Consider the following 19114-nt stretch of genomic DNA (forward strand, 5'->3'; position numbering starts at 1 on the left):
TTTATTAAATAAAGAACTTTACAGACTGCGCTGCCCGCCTGTGCCCACCTGATCAGTGGAGTTTTACAGCTGGACAATTGACTAAGTCGACTGTATACGAAAGTGTCAGTCATTTAAATAGCTATTTGAGTCTTAAGAAACTTGACCCTTGGAACAAACACGGCCCTGCTTTCCTCAAAGACTTTGTCTTCAAATAAGTACGGTGAGAGACCCTGCTTGCCAAGAAGATTTTGTGCACAACCTTGGAGCCTTCAAACCAGTGGAAAATCTGTTTGGAAACGACTCTACTTTCGCGAAACCCCAACTTCCAGGTGTATCGACTGAGTGGAAGTTCTTGGACAAAGCCGAACCGGACTGCCTTTGTTCCAAACCACACGGACCTCGTGCCGTGTGCTGTTATCTGAGCCCGAAGCCAGAGAGGCCTCTCTGCGACGAAGTTCAGATAAGTTTAACAGTTTGGAGTTCATGATTCATGACATTTGAGAAATCAATTAGAAATGTTAATCTGTGATTCATAACTCTAGAATGTGTAATATCATTTAGTTTTCTTAAATATAAATGTGTGTTGCATTAAACTGTTTTGTTGATAATTTTAGAAATAAAATCTGTCAACGCCGAGAAATATCTTCTCATTCCTGTTTAACTGTTTAGTCTGAAATTGACACAAGTTAATAGACATTAGATTATTGGTGGCCCTGCCTATCCTTAATCATTGAATAATAATCAGTTAAGGGAAATTGTGGTAACAAGTAATGATAGGATCTTTCTCGGCACCTAAACGTGAATGAGACTGATATATATATAACGAGAAGTTACCTGACATAAATACTAACCTGCGTAGTTATTTAATGTCTGACTAATAATACTAACGAGAGACTCACCTTCGTCTTACTAACCGGTATTGTAGTCAATGTGTTTATAACCTTTTTTATTTAACGATTTGTGTTATCATATGTGATCCCATGGTCTTTGATTTGGTCACGGAAGTGATTTGTCTTCGATTTGTTGATCTAGAGTTGAATTGTAATTAGTTTTTCCCTTTTGTATAATTAGTGTAGTGCTACATTTAGTCTTTGTTTTGAATACATTTGACAATTTATATCTTTGGAATTGGTGTCTGCGTCCAATTATTACAGAAATTGAGTTCTACAAGATTCCAGGATTCGTGATAAGGTGATACTATAAATTCACTTCTTTAATTGAAATGTATAAGTGTACCTTACGCTACAGCATGCGAGAGGCAGCGGGATCGATGCCCGCATTCTCCAAGGCCTCAGGCGCTCGTGCCCCGGTTTCGGGGGAGAGTCGCTCACTTTTCTTGCCGCAGACACAGGCGCAAGGCATTGCCTGTTTGCCGTAAGGTTATCAGACACAACGCGCCGGCGACGGCTGCAGCATTAGCACGCCGGCTGGCCCTTCCGAAGTTCCCCAAAAACGACCGAGATGCCGCTTCGACGTCGTAACCCCAGGAACGACCGCAAAGGCACTCCAACCCTCAATCTTCCGATCCGAAGTCAGACCGAAGAGACTGTATGATGTTTTAGATTAAAGATAGTATGCAGACCGAGCAAGTTAGATTTATCGAGCTAGCAAACAGCCATTGAGGCACCTGTTCGGGACGTACCCTGTAGACATTCCTGTCAACGATAAAAGGATCAAACGGTGGAGAAAAAGCCCGCAGGATGTTTGTCAAAACTCTGTTTGTGGACTGAATGGCTTTCCCAGATTGGCAGGGACTGTTTTTGGTATTGACTGAGGGACAGTTGTAAAAGACAACCTCTCACCGGACCTCTGGCATACACCAAAGAAAGCCACCCCACCTCTCCCCCGGATCTCACAAAACACAATCCCCCCCGCCCCCAGGGAAGACAGACCGCAATCGGACTCGGGCTTGCACCTTTTGATTGGATGAACGGCCGCAAACATTCTATGTCATTTTCTTTTAAAGCTTCACTCGTGCTTGTAAAAAACCGAGGTCTCACTGAAAGAATGCCCTGACGTGGTTGCTTCCAAGCTAGCTGGTTTACAAAGTTCCTTTTCGCTTTAACAATGATTTCCAAGAAGGGAAATAATCTATCTGTAATCTGTCAACACAGGCACCTTCTACTCCGTTAAGCCACGCGGTCACCACCAGGAAGATGAACGCACCAGGCCGACCCGGAGTTTTCGCCAATTCGTCTCCAAGCCTCCCAAGAGGGAACATAAACAGGCCTTATTCGCAGACACAGGCCCTCAGGCAGGGAGACCACCGGGTCACCGCTGCTGCCCCTGCCAAGAGCCACCGAAACTTGAACTCGGATCGCTGGATTCAGAGTCCAGAGTGCTAACCATTACACCATGGAACCAAGCCCACTGCCCACTTCTTGCCCGTGACGAAGGCTTCTGCTCTACGCACACGTCTCGCTCTGTCGCACGGCCAAGTCCAGAGTGAGCCAAGTTGCGCCCAGAGTGCTGCGTGTGGCGGGTCACTTCCGGAGCCGTCCCTGGTGGTCTAGTGGTCAGGATTCGGCGCTCTCACCGCCGCGGCCCGGGTTCGATTCCCGGTCAGGGAAAGTGGATCTGTTGCTCTTCCCCTAGGACCTGTGTGGTTCATTTTCTCTCTCTCTCTATCTGTGATTAAATCCTTACTTATATACATATGTCCATGAACGTTTCTGGAGCTCATGTAAATCACATCACATGACGGGCCGTGATCTTTTCGGTCACTTTGAAAGTTTTGCTCATGACAATCCTTTTCTATTGCGGCACGATGGCTGCCACCGAGGAAGGAAAGTCGTCCGCAGTTGGCTGCAAGCTTGCCTGAAGCGCAGGAAAGGACTTACTCGCGACGTGCCACTTAAAGACTGAAGAAGTGGGGGTCGGCCTCACCGAGAGCCCTGAGGATTAGCTCACGTGGTAGAGTGCTCGCTTAGCATTGTAGCGTTATGTTGGGTGTATTTGGATAAGAGCATCTGGGCTCTGAGCTGAATCACTGATCTAAAGAAAACCTCTCCCCCCCAAAGTTATCAGATTCCCTTAGCTCATCAGCTTGGAACTGGTTTGCATCAAAGTGACAGTTTTGGGGAGGATGGCACCAAGAAGAGGCCAAATAGTTTGGAATTCTGCTATGAGATGTCTGGAGAAAGGGGCCTGTAGGTGATAAAAACTCTTTGAAGTGGACAAGAGCCGAAATCCCGACATAGAGCTACGAACCCAGGCCAACCGGCATTTCCAAAAGATGGCATGGATTGACATCAGTCATAAATCAAGCCCCCCTCCAATAGGACACTGGGGGCTGAAACCGAAATCCAATCTCAAAAACTCAAGAACCAATCACCTCTTGATCTGACAGACTATAAGGAACAGCGGACAGTCTTTCTCGCTCTCTCTCACCTGAACCAGTAACTCGCTGCCACAGCTCAACCTGTAGCTCTGTTGCCAGAACCGGAACCAGAAACCAACTAAGTCTTTGCCGGCAACAGAAGAGTTAAACTGGGAGAAGGAGATTGAGCCGTACGAAGAATTCTTTTAAAGGACTTTATTAAATAAAGAACTTTACAGACTGCGCTGCCCGCCTGTGCCCACCTGATCAGTGGAGTTTTACAGCTGGACAATTGACTAAGTCGACTGTATACGAAAGTGTCAGTCATTTAAATAGCTATTTGAGTCTTAAGAAACTTGACCCTTGGAACAAACACGGCCCTGCTTTCCTCAAAGACTTTGTCTTCAAATAAGTACGGTGAGAGACCCTGCTTGCCAAGAAGTTTTTGTGCACAACCTTGGAGCCTTCAAACCAGTGGAAAATCTGTTTGGAAACGACTCTACTTTCGCGAAACCCCAACTTCCAGGTGTATCGACTGAGTGGAAGTTCTTGGACAAAGCCGAACGGGACTGCCTTTGTTCCAAACCACACGGACCTCGTGCCGTGTGCTGTTATCTGAGCCCGAAGCCAGAGAGGCCTCTCTGCGACGAAGTTCAGATAAGTTTAACCGTTTGGAGTTCATGATTCATGACATTTGAGAAATCAATTAGAAATGTTAATCTGTGATTCATAACTCTAGAATGTGTAATATCATTTAGTTTTCTTAAATATAAATGTGTGTTGCATTAAACTGTTTTGCTGATAATTTTAGAAATAAAATCTGTCAACGCCGAGAAATATCTTCTCATTCCTGTTTAACTGTTTAGTCTGAAATTGACACAAGTTAATAGACATTAGATTATTGGTGGCCCTGCCTATCCTTAATCATTGAATAATAATCAGTTAAGGGAAATTGTGGTAACAAGTAATGATAGGATCTTTCTCGGCACCTAAACGTGAATGAGACTGATATATATGTAACGAGAAGTTACCTGACATAAATACTAACCTGCGTAGTTATTTAATGTCTGACTAATAATACTAACGAGAGACTCACCTTCGTCTTACTAACCGGTATTGTAGTCAATGTGTTTATAACCTTTTTTGTTTAACGATTTGTGTTATCATATGTGATCCCACGGTCTTTGATATTGTCACGGAAGTGATTTGTCTTCGATTTGTTGATCTAGAGTTGAATTGTAATTAGTTTTTCCCTTTTGTATAATTAGTGTAGTGCTACATTTAGTCTTTGTTTTGAATACATTTGACAATTTATATCTTTGGAATTGGTGTCTGCGTCCAATTATTACAGAAATTGAGTTCTACAAGATTCCAGGATTCGTGATAAGGTGATACTATGAATTCACTTCTTTAATTGAAATGTATAAGTGTACCTTACGCTACAGCATGCGAGAGGCAGCGGGATCGATGCCCGCATTCTCCAAGGCCTCAGGCGCTCGTGCCCCGGTTTCGGGGGAGAGTCGCTCACTTTTCTTGCCGCAGACACAGGCACAAGGCATTGCCTGTTTGCCGTAAGGTTATCAGACACAACGCGCCGGCAACGGCTGCAGCATTAGCACGCCGGCTGGCCCTTCCGAAGTTCCCCAAAAACGACCGAGATGCCGCTTCGACGTCGTAACCCCAGGAACGACCGCAAAGGCACTCCAACCCTCAATCTTCCGATCCGAAGTCAGACCGAAGAGACTGTATGATGTTTTAGATTAAAGATAGTATGCAGACCGAGCAAGTTAGATTTATCGAGCTAGCAAACAGCAATTGAGGCACCTGTTCGGGACGTACCCTGTAGAAATTCCTGTCAACGATAAAAGGATCAAACGGTGGAGAAAAAGCCCGCAGGATGTTTGTCAAAACTCTGTTTGTGGACTGAATGGCTTTCCCAGATTGGCAGGGACTGTTTTTGGTATTGACTGAGGGACAGTTGTAAAAGACAACTTCTCACCGGACCTCTGGCATACACCAAAGAAAGCCACCTCACCTCTCCCCCGGATCTCACAAAACACAATCCCCCCCGCCCCCAGGGAAGACAGACCGCAATCGGACTCGGGCTTGCACCTATTGATTGGATGAACGGCCGCAAACATTCTATGTCATTTTCTTTTAAAGCTTCACTCGTGCTTGTAAAAAACCGAGGTCTCACTGAAAGAATGCCCTGACGTGGTTGCTTCCAAGCTAGCTGGTTTACAAAGTTCCTTTTCGCTTTAACGATGATTTCCAAGAAGGGAAATAATCTATCTGTAATCTGTCAACACAGGCACCTTCTTCTCCATTAAGCCACGCGGTCACCACCAGGAAGATGAACGCACCAGGCCGACCCGGAGTTTTCGCCAATTCGTCTCCAAGCCTCCCAAGAGGGAACATAAACAGGCCTTATTCGCAGACACAGGCCCTCACGCAGGGAGACCACCGCTTCACCGCCGCTGCCCATGCCAAGGGCCCCAGGTCCCACCGAGACTTGAACTCGGATCGCTGGATTCAGAGTCCAGAGTGCTAACCATTACACCATGGAACCAAGCCCGCTGCCCACCTCTTGTCACTTCCGGAGCCGTCCCTGGTGGTCTAGTGGTCAGGATTCGGCGCTCTCACCGCCGCGGCCCGGGTTCGATTCCCGGTCAGGGAAAGTGGATCTGTTGCTCTTCCCCTAGGACCTGTGAGTAGATAGTAGGGTTTTTTGGGCGCGGCCTATTTTGTTATGACGTATGCCCTAAGCTTATTAATATTCCTACGTCATAATTGGGGGGCGTGATTTTAGAGTTATTTCCTTAATTATTCCTACGTCATATCCGTCAGAAAGTGTACACCCCTAAAACCCTGAACAACAAGGCCACCCATAAAGACCCCCCCCCCTGAAGGCAACGCCCCGAAACTCTCCTCTCTATTTAAGACCCCGCGCTGCTTTTAGGCAATACCTCTTTAATTCTCAGCATCTGAAACATCCCGCTTCTTCAACATGTCTAGCGACATCAACATGAAACCCCGCAAGAAACAATCCCGGGCAAGGGTTCCTGTACTCACCAATTTGAAGATTGAACGCTCCTGGGTGTTGTTCTGGGGGGGTCGACGGGGTTACCGCTTTAAAAGGGATCCCAGCTATGTTGGAGTGGAGCTTTTTGCTTTGGGAGAGAAGGAGGGTACGTTGGAACCTTTTGAGACGGTGATTGAATACTCTTTTGAGGACTGGTTGAAGGTGATGGCATGGAGAGACCTGGGGCTTGTGGATAAGACTCTAGAAGGCTTGCAAGAGGGTCCAAGAGAAGGCGAAACGGAGTCTCCGACTCAGAGTTTTGAAAGGTGTGAATGGGAAAGCTTGCAGAACTACGGTACAGTGGTGAAGAGTCTATCTCTAACTACTGATCGTAAGGTTTTGTTTAGCAGTACCCTGATTACAAACCCTATTGAAGGGGTTGTGGAGGATCCAGAAAAACAGGTTACTGAAATTATGTTTGACGCCGTGGACTGGCCGTTCTTGAAAGAGGTCATAAACTGTATAAATGATGGTTTTGACATCTTGACCAAATGTTCACAACTGGATTCTGTTAGAAGGAGAATATGCTGGATTATGGATTATATATCCCCCTTGAATGACGACGACGATGATAAAACAGACGACCTGTGGGGGGTTGGAGGGGGGTCTGACGGCTCAGGGTCTACTCTCTTCTAAGAGGGCGGTGTGTCGTGACGTAGTGAAGAGATAGGATAAAAGGCGCAACAATTCATTCATGGTTTAAAATTAAAGAGAATGTCTTACCCGAAAGCTGCGGAAGTCGACAGGCTCTACAGGCCTCTTCAAACCCGGGATCACCCCTGGTTCTATTCCCCAGATTTTGTATACACTCCGGAACCCTCTGACTGCGGTTACCCTCCAAGACCTCAGACCCCGGTCCCTCAGGACGAAACAACATGCGGAGCGATGGATGTCCAAATGAGTCTCGGGGATCCCCAGCCTCTGGAGCTCATGGAGGGCCTCGATTTTGCCGAACTGTCTACCGTCTGTGCGTCTCAGTCCAATGGATGTAGAAACACCCCACAAACCACCAGGCGACCCAATGAGCATCGGACGGTCTCGGGGGCGTGATGAAGACGCAGGATTTATGCCCGGGGTAGGTGTCCAAGTAAGCAGAGTGGTTAAAAGCACCCTGGTGTATATTCTGAGTGCTCTCATCGACCGAGCTCTGAAAGAAGTCTGTCGGGGGTGTGAAGTGAATCACCCCAGTCAGTTGAGACACAGTTGTTTGTTTGAACCAGACCGTTACTATTTCCTGTTCTATTTCAACGTGTTTTACAGAAGACTGAACAAACCGTGGCTGAAACCGGCACTAATCAAGGCTCTGTCTTACTCCCACATACATGTCACTGCTGGACAAGTCCAGAAAATCATAGATGAGATTTTGCTGGAGCTGAAAAAGGAGCCGTTTATAATAGAGAAACTTGGGCAGCTGCTCAATGACCTGGATGAGCCAAGTAGAAAAACCGCTGGCAAGCTAAAAGCTTATTTCTTCCGTAAAGAAGTTAAAGCTGGGGGCAGCGACGAAGAATTCGACATCTACGCCACTGATTCAGACTCTGACCTGAACTAAGGGACTTTGAACATGGGGAATGTTCTGGACTGCTGCTGCAACTGGTTCTGTCATCAACACTCTGCAGCTAACCTGAGAGCGCTATTACACCATGTGCTTGACAGAAAAGTAGCCAACGCGAGCCTTTTCTCTACAGATTTAACCATCGATGAGGATCAACTTTCAAACCTGGAAAAGTTAATGGTTGCTGTAACAAAGACCGGGGGGTACGAACACTGGGATGAAGCGCTCAAGGGGGCCAAGAATGATATTAGGCCATTTCATCAACATCTGTATGACCTTTTACTGAGCATGTTTAATACCCCTCTGTTTACTTTTAAAATAGGTCATATTGTTGTTTTATTTACATATGTAACTGAGGTGTGTGCCTACAAGATAAAGAAACAGGTATTTGTTGATATAGATCAAGTAACCAATCATCTGATTTCTTTTTGTCTGGACCGTAGAAAAAATTGTTGTGTATGTTATACTTTTCTCAAATGTCTAAAAAGGGGTATCTGCTCTCCTGAAGTTGAATAAAAAACCTTGTATAAAAACTTTGCGCATAGTGTGGGTCTGTGTGTTTATTTGGCAGAATGACTCGGCAAGCTCCCCAAATGCATGAACTATACTACAACCCAGCCAAGATTGGGGGTTTGGTGGGTAAGAAGGGTTTTCAAAGAGGACTCGCTGAGGCCGGCGTGAAGGTTAATGATGTGGTTGTTTCAGAATGGTTACGGGAACAAGACGCCTATACCTTACATAAACCTCTCAGGATTAACTTTAAAAGAAACCGTGTATATGCAACTGACATAGACTCACAATGGCAAATGGATCTAGTCGATATGTCAAATTTATCAAAACATAACAATGGTCACAAATTTATGTTGATGTGTATCGATGTGTTATCAAAATATGCCTGGGCTCGCATTCTACATAAAAAAACAGGTCGGGCGGTGACAAGGGCCTTTGAGGATATATTGTCCCAGGGACGATGTCCTAAAAAACTGCAGACTGATAAAGGAAAAGAGTTTCTCAACAGAGAATTTCAGAATCTACTGAAGAGACACAAAATACATCATTTCACCACCGGTAATGAGCTTAAGGCATCGGTGGTGGAGAGGTTTAACCGCACCATAAAGACCAAAATGTGGAGATATTTTACAGCGGTCAACACGTTCAAGTATTTTGATAAAGTTCAGGATTTTATCGATGCTTACAACCAAGGGTATCACGCCAGTATTAAAATGAAGCCTATAGATGTTGATCAAAGTAATTCTTTTAAGGTCTATAAAAAATTATACGGCCCATTTATTAAGAAGGGGAAAACTACTTATAAGTTCAACATCGGTGATGTGGTTCGCGTTTCAAATCTAAGGAGTACTTTTGCCAAAGGTTATGAACAAACATTTTCTGACGAATATTTTACAGTTACCGAACAGGTGGCTAGAGACCCCCCCGTGTACCGGTTAAAAGACAATGACGGGGAGGATATAGAAGGAACGTTTTACGAAGCCGAGTTACAAAAAATTATTGTGGGTAAAGACATTGTATACAGAGTTGAAAAGATATTAGCTGAGAAAACCCAGAACCGGAAAAAATATGTGTTGGTGAAATGGCTTGGATGGCCTGAAAAGTTCAATAGTTGGGTCCCGGAACAACAGGTTTGTGATATTCAAGCCTTATAACAACATGCCCGCTGGTGTGATGGGGTCATTACTTTCGATACTCAAGATGGAATCAGGAGGCTTCTACGTGACTCTACCCAGTAACGCCTCTCTCGATATATACCCTAAAAATGAAATATCCAGTTACACGGTACAATTTGGAAAATCTATAGATCTAAGGGGGTCGTGGGAAGTGGGGTTGGCGGAAATACAGTATCCTTACACTTGGGCTGTTTTACAAGATAAGGATGCCACCTTCGCCATTTTTGACGATGTTAAAAAGAGTCAATGGACATTCACGATGCAAGGAGGTTATTATGACAATGTGGATACAATATTAGATGAGATGCATAAACAGTTCTCAGAAGGCACCCCCAACATCAAGCTATATTACAACCCTATTAAAAACAGAGTGTACAAGGTGTCAAAACCTGGTATTAGCATTCAAACCAAAGGACAACTGGGGCGTATATTAGGGTTCTATTCTGACACAGAGAGCAGGTTCTCAGAAGTGGTGGCACCCTTCCCGGCTGACATCAGTGGCGGCTTTTACACTCTTTATGTGTATACGGATATCATAACACACCAGAGGGTCGGGGATAGCTATGTCCCCCTTTTGAGAAATGTACTTATTAAAGGTAAAAGCAATGACATGGTCACAATTACTTATGACAAGCCACACTACGTACCAGTCTCAAAGACCCACTTTGACAACATCACGATCGAAGTAAAATCGGATCAGAATATCAACGTACCCTTCCGCTTCGGGAAAGTTATTGTCAAACTACATTTTCGACCCCTGAAACAGTGTGTACATTATTAAAATGGCTACCTCGAGGGGTTATGTAGATCCTAGCGCCTATGTGGATTATTACAAGATGCAAGCCGTGAACGGCTTGCCCGGTTTTGTAGGAGCCCCCACAATGTATGGAGCCGGTCTAGGAGGACTCTTTCGTGGTCTCTTTAGAATGGCCGTACCCCTGCTTAAGAGAGGCTCTGCTATAGCCAGACCCCACTTGAAATCAGCGGCTAAAAATATTGTTAGTGACGTGTTCACCAATGTTATGAACCGGGCAGCTAGCCATGAGCAGCAGGAGGGTTCGGGTCTCATGGTAATGGCGAGGAGGGGGGGTAAAAGAAGAAACAGTATGTGTCCACCAGGGCGACGAAGATCCGTGGCTAACAAAAAACGAAGAAGCTCTCATTCTCCAACATATCGTGGAAACACTCGGAGAAGGAAGCAGCACAAGAAAAAACCTGCAAAAAGAAAGTCTCAAAGAAAGACAAATAGAGCCTCAGGATACATCTTTTAAAAATGTCTTTTGTCCACAGTCTATCGGAAGAATGCGTCAAATCAGAACTGGATCTGTTTACAGTTCCATACACTCAAACGAGTATAGATAAGAGCATATATGTAGAGATACCCCCTCTTTCCGCAATTTCAGATACGGCCCCTCTGGAGTTTTTTATTGCTGGCAATGGCGAGGATTATATTGATTTGAATAACACATTTATTTTAATGAACTGTAAAGTGACTGATGAGGATGGCGATGCAATCGAGAAGACGGCCAACGCTGGGGTCATCAATTACCCGGTGGCCACCATGTTTTCACAGGTGGATGTGACCCTGGGAGATCGGCTCATTAGTCAAAGCAGCAATACTTACCCCTATAGGGCCATGATGGAGTGTATCCTTAATTATAGTGAGGAGACCCTAAGCAAACAGTTCAGCCCCGGCCTTTTCTTCAAAGACACCCCGGAAGCTATGGACGACCAGGATCCAGAGGGACTCAATAAGGGTTTGCAAAAAAGAACGGCCTTTTCAACAGAAGGGAGGACCTTTGAGCTAATGGGACATATTCATGCAGACATATTTTTCCAAGAAAAACTCATGCTCAACGGGGTAGACATTAAAATTAAAATGATCCGTAGTAAAAGTGCTTTTTGTCTGATGACCCCTGATACTGAAAAATATAAACTGACCATATTATCGGCCTCGCTGTTTGTGAAAAAAGTATCCGTCTCCCCGGCGGTTAAACTAGGACATGCGCAGGCTTTAATGACGGCAAACGCCAAGTACCCGATCGAAAGAGTCTATATGAAAGTCCACAGTATCCCCGCAGGGACACGGGTGATGAACCAGGAAAATCTGTTTCTAGGCCAGCTCCCAAAACAGGTTATTATAGGTCTCGTGGATAATGATGCATTTACCGGGGTTTACAACAAGAACCCCTTTAACTTTAAACATTATAACGCGGAATTTATAGCACTGTACGTCGATGGTGTGCAGGTTCCATCCAGACCTTTTCAACCTGACTTTGAAAACGGCAACGCGGTTCGTGAATATTACAGTCTAGTACTGGCTACGGGTCGCCATCTCAAGGATCAACCTCTGCTGATCGATCGCCGGGAATACTGCAGCGGTTACACCCTGTACGGTTTCAACCTGACCCCTGACGAAGAGTGTGGACAACATTTTTCACTGATGAAGACGGGCAATATGCGTTTGGAGATGCGTTTCAAGCAGCCTCTACCACGCACTGTAAATATGGTCGTGTATGCTGTGTTTGACAACATTATTGAGGTGAATCAGAGGAGAAACGTTCTGTATGATTATTATTAAAATGAACACCAGAGAGCTCAACCACATCATGAATGCCCTGGACGGCTCACGGAAAGTGTTTCAAGGAGTCTACGCCTGCGACCAGCTGCCTAAATTTAAGATCAAGAATTTACCTGCAATGTACATAATCAACACACACCCTAAAAATATGCCCGGAGAACATTGGCTGGCTATTTATCTAAGGGAGGACCGCCGTGGGGAATTTTTTGATTCCTATGGAAACCCCCCGGATTTCAGACCTTTCCCTCGGAAGATCAATAACTTTCTGCTCAACAACTGTCAAGAAACCATTTACAGCGGTCGTCAAGTACAAAGTCTTCAGACCTTCACTTGTGGTCAACACTGTGTGTTTTTCTTATATCATAGATCTAAAGGAAGGTCATACCCCGATATTATGTCCTTGTACAGTGAGGATTTAGGCCAAAATGATAAAAAAGTGGCAGAGTTTGTCAGGACACTGTGGACCCCCCCTTATAACACAATTACTTACGACCCTAGCCAGCCATGTATACAGATGGGGTGTTCTTGTGAGGATTTTAAAAGATGTCATGCGTGTTAAAGTGAAAAAATAATGAAAACAGCCTTTGAATCATTAGTTTTGTTTTTATTCAACACAAATCTTATACAAAGCAGGGTTATGTTATAAATAAATGTACAACATTTGAAAATAAAAATAAAAAATAAAAAAATTGTTTGTCGGTTCCTTATTTACAGGGGAGACAAATAAAAACATGAGATTAATAAGCTTCCCAACGATGGATAGATCCTGAGGAGGGTTGCTCAACACGGTCAGAGTAATGAGATATCGGCGTCAGATCAGTCACCACCTCTTTACACAGACGGATTTTTTGTCGCGTTTCCTGGTTAGGGACTGTTGATTGGGGCATGTTCAGACAGGCCATCGCCTGTAGGAAAGCATTCCAGCCTACAGGTCGGCGACTATCGGGTACCTTATTAGTGCTAGTGACACTCTTCAACAAATCAAACATGTGTGAACCTTTGATCAGTTGTCCTTTAAAAACAAATTCACCCTGTTCATTCCAAGTCGTTACCCGCGGTTTCTGAACCATTTTGTGCAGAATATATTCTGCATGTCTTTTGCTTCTGGCCGGCATGTTTCTCAAAACATCCGTTACAACATCTCCCTCTGAACTCTCAACAGGTTCGGGCACCGCAACATCTTTATCAACCGTACCCCCCGCATCAGTCCCAGAACCATTTTCTTGAGAGGCCATGGTTAAAGTTAAAATGTTTTGATCTTTTTCACCCTGTCTAACCAGACGGAGGTAGCGCTGTAACGTGTTGCTATACATCTGGGCTTTGGAATACTGATTTAAATCGGCCCTGGCCAGTATAGCTTTCATTTCAGAGTCCAGGTTGTTTTCGGCCGTTTGTCTAATGGGCTCTGGCCCGACAACATTTTTTCTCAGTTTCTCAAGCTGCTCCTGAGGGATCAAAAACATTTTCTGAGCATATTCCATTATTAACCCACTCTGGAAGCTAGAAGACTGGTTAGGAAAGGCACGGCTATGCTCAACAGCGGTCCTATAAAACCTCCGGTTTGATTAATCTTCTTTCTTTTTCTTTTAATAGAATACTTCTTATTAGCGATGATCTTGATAACCGCTTTTTGTTTTTTGAGTTTAGAATGTTGAGAAGGGGTTAGGGGTATATTACCGCGTAAGATGTTAAAAGCTATTTCACACAGGGTCTCGATCAAATCCGAGGGGGCCCCTGCCAGCACAGCTTTCCTATGGCGCGGGCTCCCCTCAAATAACATTTGCAAAAGCGGCAGATTTCTTTTAATCCGAACAGACATTCTTATTTATTTCCTTTTCTTTAGCACATACACTGCCGGCCAATCGGGCGGGCACAAACCTGTTCTGAGGCGAAAGTCTTCTGGGGTTTGTGCTTTTAAGTCCACAATCAAGTACCCGTAGGGTTTTTTGGTGGCATCCTCAAATGCCTCCAAAAAGAATTTGGTCTGGTTAGGGTACATTTGACGAGCCAAGACGGTGACCTGTAGTTTATCTCTGGGGTTTTTAAAAAGAATTATATATTTGGCATTTAAATTAATAGTGCGGCTTTTTTTACCTTGAAAAAATAGATTTTGAACTAAATAAATAATACTTAAATTCCTATGATGAGTGTACTTTGTGAAAGCTTTTTCCACTTCACTGTTGTCACCGGCCTGCTCCATCAGGTCATCAAGGATCACTAGATTAGTTTGTCCGGGCGGGAACAGGTCATCGTCACACAACGAGGCGGGGAGACCTTGCACAAATTTCAGATTATTTTTTTTTGATGCCAAATCATCGTAGAGAGGTTGCCAGCAAGAGTAACACCACACTATGTTGTCAAGAGCTTGGGACACGGTTGCGTCCACATCTTCTATGATGTTCTTTATAAGATAGCTCTTACCCGAATTGGAGGGACCGGCTATAATACAGGAGAAAGGGTGTTGAAGTCTGTTATCAAAACCACTGCTAATATCCATAAGGCAGAGTGGTATAATCAGTCTTCAACACTCTTTTATTGTACACCACCCTGAACCGTTTGTTTAGTGATCTATTTTCCAATGTGTACCCCTTTTTATTGTGATAGATCTGATTTCCGGCTGTAATAATCTCGCGAGGAGGCGCGTCTTTCTCGGTTACAAAACTTTGTACCAGGGTCGTCAGAGACTTGATGTTAATGAGCTTGTTGTTACAATGGTTCAGAGTGAAACCCTTAACTTTCATACAGGTCTTACCCGCAGCCGTTCTGTATGCGTAAGTCTTAGGACCCCCTGAAACAAACTCCACTATGTGGTCCTGAGGATCTAGCTCGCTCGTTAACTCCCCAAGGTAGTCCCCGAGGGGAGGGACCCAATCCCCTGGCCTGGTGACAAAGATTACAGAGTCAGTATCATGATAGAGCGTGCGTTCCTGCAGCTGATCCATTAAGTTGTACAGTTCAAGCTGGGCGTAAGCCGTGGTAAAAACCGCTATGAAAACATTAACGTTTCCCTGTTTGGTGGGGAAATCTTTAGGGGCCCTCCACTGGACCTGTGCCACGTGGTCATTTAAGAATTGAAAGTGTGATACTGCATGTTGTTTGGAAAAGATAAATTCTATAAACTGTTCAGGGGTTTTAATCAAGGTTGTGTTTAGACGGTTATTTCTTTCCCCAAACTTACCCCACAGACTGTTTAAAATCAGTTTGGACATTTGTCTCTTGGCGGGGTTTACAGTTATGTTCCCCGGCTCTAGACGGATCCCTTCCTTTTCAAAATATTGCTGAACGTACCGCTCTTTGGCAGCGGAGTCAACACACCATGAGGGATAGCCCGATGCCTCCTGTTTCCCTTTCAGATGGGTCATAATGTACTCAGCAAAAAGAGTATCAGATTTTTCAGAAAAATGCCAAACCTCATACACCTTACCGACTCTGTAACCTTTCTCCACCGCCTTGTCAAGCTCAATGCTACACCAGACACCCGTCAGCGCTCTCTCGTCATCACTGTGCAGACAAGAGGTATTTTGATTTTCAGTTTCCACACACGTTCTACACAGAGGGAACATCAATTTTCCCGAACACCTGTAAGGCAACACGGGTAGGAACAGCTCACGAGGAGGGTACATGGTGACTTTGATCAAACCAAAGTACTGTCCGATTTCGAGAAAGTCACGATAAACAATGGTTGGATGCCCCACCGGGTACATTTTGGTCTTGTTGACATAAGGGTACAGACTGGTGAAATCATAGTAATCTACTCTCTCACCCTCCTTTACCTCATAATGTAAACAGAGGGCGTTGGTACGACCCCCAAATAACGCATCCCTGGGCTCTAGACGTTCAGGAAAGTCCAAGGTTTCCATAAACCGTTGTACCCCCACATCCTGTTGCTTCAGGGTCGTCCACGCGTGTTCCCAAATCACCAGTACATTCAAACCATAGGTGTTTTTTAAAGTTTCAATTCGTTCCTGGAAATCATAGTACATATCACCGCAGAGTTTTTGTGTTACGGGGTTAAAGGTGTTTGGGTCGAAGCAGTGAGGACAGCCATGGTAAATACCACCAGCAAACTCATAAGCGGTACGCCGCCCGGACACGTCGCTAAAACCGTCTAAGTAGTAAGGACCCATTTTGACTTCCCCTTGATTTAAAGCATGTCTGATGAAGATGTTATCCCGGGCACTCAGATATTCCAGCCACTGTATGGAGACAGTCGAAAAGTTCTTTTGTCTAGCACGATAGTTGTCAGAAGTGGTGTCCGCTATAGTGTTTTTCTGCAAGAAATTGGATCGATACATTTTCATGCAGAGAGACGCTATGGTCACACTTTGCAAAGGGTCGAGACCCGACGTATTGATAACCTCGGTGCGGAAACGCAAACAGGCTTCTTTAAGGATCACCACATCATTTTTACAATAAGCGGCCATCTCTTCTCGGAAATCAAAAACACCCCCCTTAACCGTATTGTACCATTTAAAGAATTCCTCCCTCTCATGAGACATCATAGTATCAACCCCATAATAAGAGGCGGGCGGGTAGGACCCTCGATAATTTTGAGTGTCCTTAGTATTAAAAAAATGGCAGAACCAACCTTTCTTCTGAGCCTCAAAACCCAGAGCTTTAGGCAAAGCGCTCAATTTCATGGGGAGGAAATTTAACGAGTCTATGTAACGTTGGTTGAAAGCCTCGTCGGTGAAACACATGATCTTGCTACCCTGAGCTATTATTTTTGGGGTCACCCCATTTTCCACCAGATACTTCATCAATATGTAAGAATCATAACCCTTAGCATTGTGGGCAATAAATGTGTAATTGAGGTATTTTGGACCGCGATACCGCGTAAAGAAATCCCTGACACAACTCTCACCGCTAGCTGACCACTCACAATCCAACATGTCAATACAGTGTATATAATTAGCAACATGGACCCCGTTTTCTTGCCGGCATTCAAAATCAAAAAAGACATACCGGTTGTGCGGCGGCTCCTTTTTAACCGGCTGAATAAAGCACTGGTGTTCAGACCCCGGGGTTAAATCCGCATTACAGATCCTACATCTCGGTTCCAGACATTTGTGTGGTTTAACCTCATGAAAACGGTACTGGAGGCAACACTGCGGGCAATATTTAGTTTGATCACAATAACTCCGTTTTTTAACCCCCTCAGCAGCGGCCCTCTGCACCTTATGTTCGGAAAAACAGAACGCGGAGAGACAAATCCTTAAGCAATCTTTACATCGGATGGTAGGGGCCAAACCCTTACGACATTGCGGATTGAAACAGACGTTACAGTAACCGTCACAGCGGTGCTTAAGCTTATCATTGAAGGCCTTATAACACCAATGACAAACATACGAACAACCCAAAAAAGCCGTCAAACTCTTTATTCCAAAGTAATGACTATCACTTAGGAAGAGAAACAGTGTCTGTGTATGGGTTTCAGGATGTGTCTGAAATTTCACAAATACTTCCTTTACCTCACAACGGTACCACACAACAATTTTTAAAGACAACAACTCCTCAAACATGGCAATGTCTGAAAAGGCAACCATCTGTTGAGAGTTTAAGCCGGCCCTCTGATGAAGCATTAAAGCCTCTTGCATAGCTTGGGGTTCAGGCATGTCGGGGGTGAGTAGTTTTATTAAACTGTAAGCAAAACAGAGCTTATTGTCCCCATTGGAACTCACCACTAATTGCCTGAGCTTGTTCCTAATTATGTCGTTCTTCAAGCATTTCGACAGTCTTCTAAGCGCCCCACCCTCAGGGTTAGGAACCACATTCATTACCAGAGACAGACTTTCATCAGCTAAGATGGATGCGTTACTTTGCAATAACGCTTCGATTTTAGCCAGAAATTCATCAACATCTAAATTATCTCCACTCAGCATTACAGATAGGTTGCTAAACAAATCATCCCCTCTGAGTTCTAACTGTACAACATCTCGAGGTCTGACCCTTTCAGCAACCTGTTCAAGCATGTTTTGCAAGGCCTCGTGTATGTTGACAAATATTTCTGCATAATTGTCACAATTTAAAAGTTCTGCAAAATTAAAACGCTGAATCATTTCAAAATTGTTATAGGCCGGTCTATCTATAATCACGGGATCACTGGTACTTTTGGACACATCATCATTTTGAACAAAGCCTTCAACCCCTACATTCTCACAGAGCATGTCATCCACAGCCTTATCAGTCTCAGAACCCTCCACATTCCGAACACCCCCACCGCTGACATCTACAAAACCCCCTTTTTGAGGAGGCTCATTTAAAGCCTGTAAAAGTCCTTCAAAGATATCCACCCGGTTAATGTCAAGACCCTCCTCTATAGTGACGGCTGCTTCTGCCGCCGTACTGTGTTCTAATTGTCTCAAATCATTTATAATAGGGGCAGAATTTGGTCGGGGTAGCGTCTCCAAAGCCTCCACCATTTCAAACAAATCGGGGTGAACTAGGGGTTGAACCTCTATAAGCGCTACCGTTGGGAGGTGGTTATTTAGATCATTGACCATCTGTAACAGGTCGGGGTTCACGGTAAGTCTGGTAATTCACATTCTATCGGTGGTGATTGGGGGTTATTTAAATCATTTATCATTTGTAATAGTTCCTGGTTCATTGGGACATCAGAGGAGTTCACAACAGGGCCGAGGGTGTTCTCTCGGGAAGGTCTTTTTGGGGCCCTAACTTGTTCATAATCCTTTAGTTTGTGAGTTCTTTTACCAAGTCCGGACATTTTTTTTATTTTTTATTTTTCCAACAACCCACAATAGTAAGGCGTTTTGTATCTATTAAAACATTAAATACGGTACAATTCGTTAGTAAGGGTATTAATAAGGGTGTTTTGGCTCTCTATCACAAGGTTTTGCCCCACTAACACAAGTCTTTGATTTAGTAACAAGGTATGTAGCAACTCATGCCG

At 44.4% G+C, this 19114-nt stretch overlaps 3 non-coding genes across 3 annotated transcripts; 2 read left to right on the forward strand and 1 right to left on the reverse strand.

The window, feature by feature from the left end:
- Positions 1–2480: 2480 nt before the first annotated feature.
- trnae-cuc (transfer RNA glutamic acid (anticodon CUC)) lies at positions 2481–2552 on the forward strand. Its single transcript has one exon. It is a non-coding gene; the product is annotated as a tRNA-Glu (tRNA).
- A 3246-nt stretch (positions 2553–5798) lies between these two features.
- On the reverse strand, positions 5799–5870 carry trnaq-cug (transfer RNA glutamine (anticodon CUG)). Its single transcript has one exon. It is a non-coding gene; the product is annotated as a tRNA-Gln (tRNA).
- Positions 5871–5906: 36 nt separating this feature from the next.
- On the forward strand, positions 5907–5978 carry trnae-cuc (transfer RNA glutamic acid (anticodon CUC)). Its single transcript has one exon. It is a non-coding gene; the product is annotated as a tRNA-Glu (tRNA).
- Positions 5979–19114: the final 13136 nt, after the last annotated feature.

Source organism: Amia ocellicauda, chromosome 6, assembly GCF_036373705.1.
Source record: "Amia ocellicauda isolate fAmiCal2 chromosome 6, fAmiCal2.hap1, whole genome shotgun sequence".
In the NCBI taxonomy this organism is placed as follows: domain Eukaryota; kingdom Metazoa; phylum Chordata; class Actinopteri; order Amiiformes; family Amiidae; genus Amia; species Amia ocellicauda.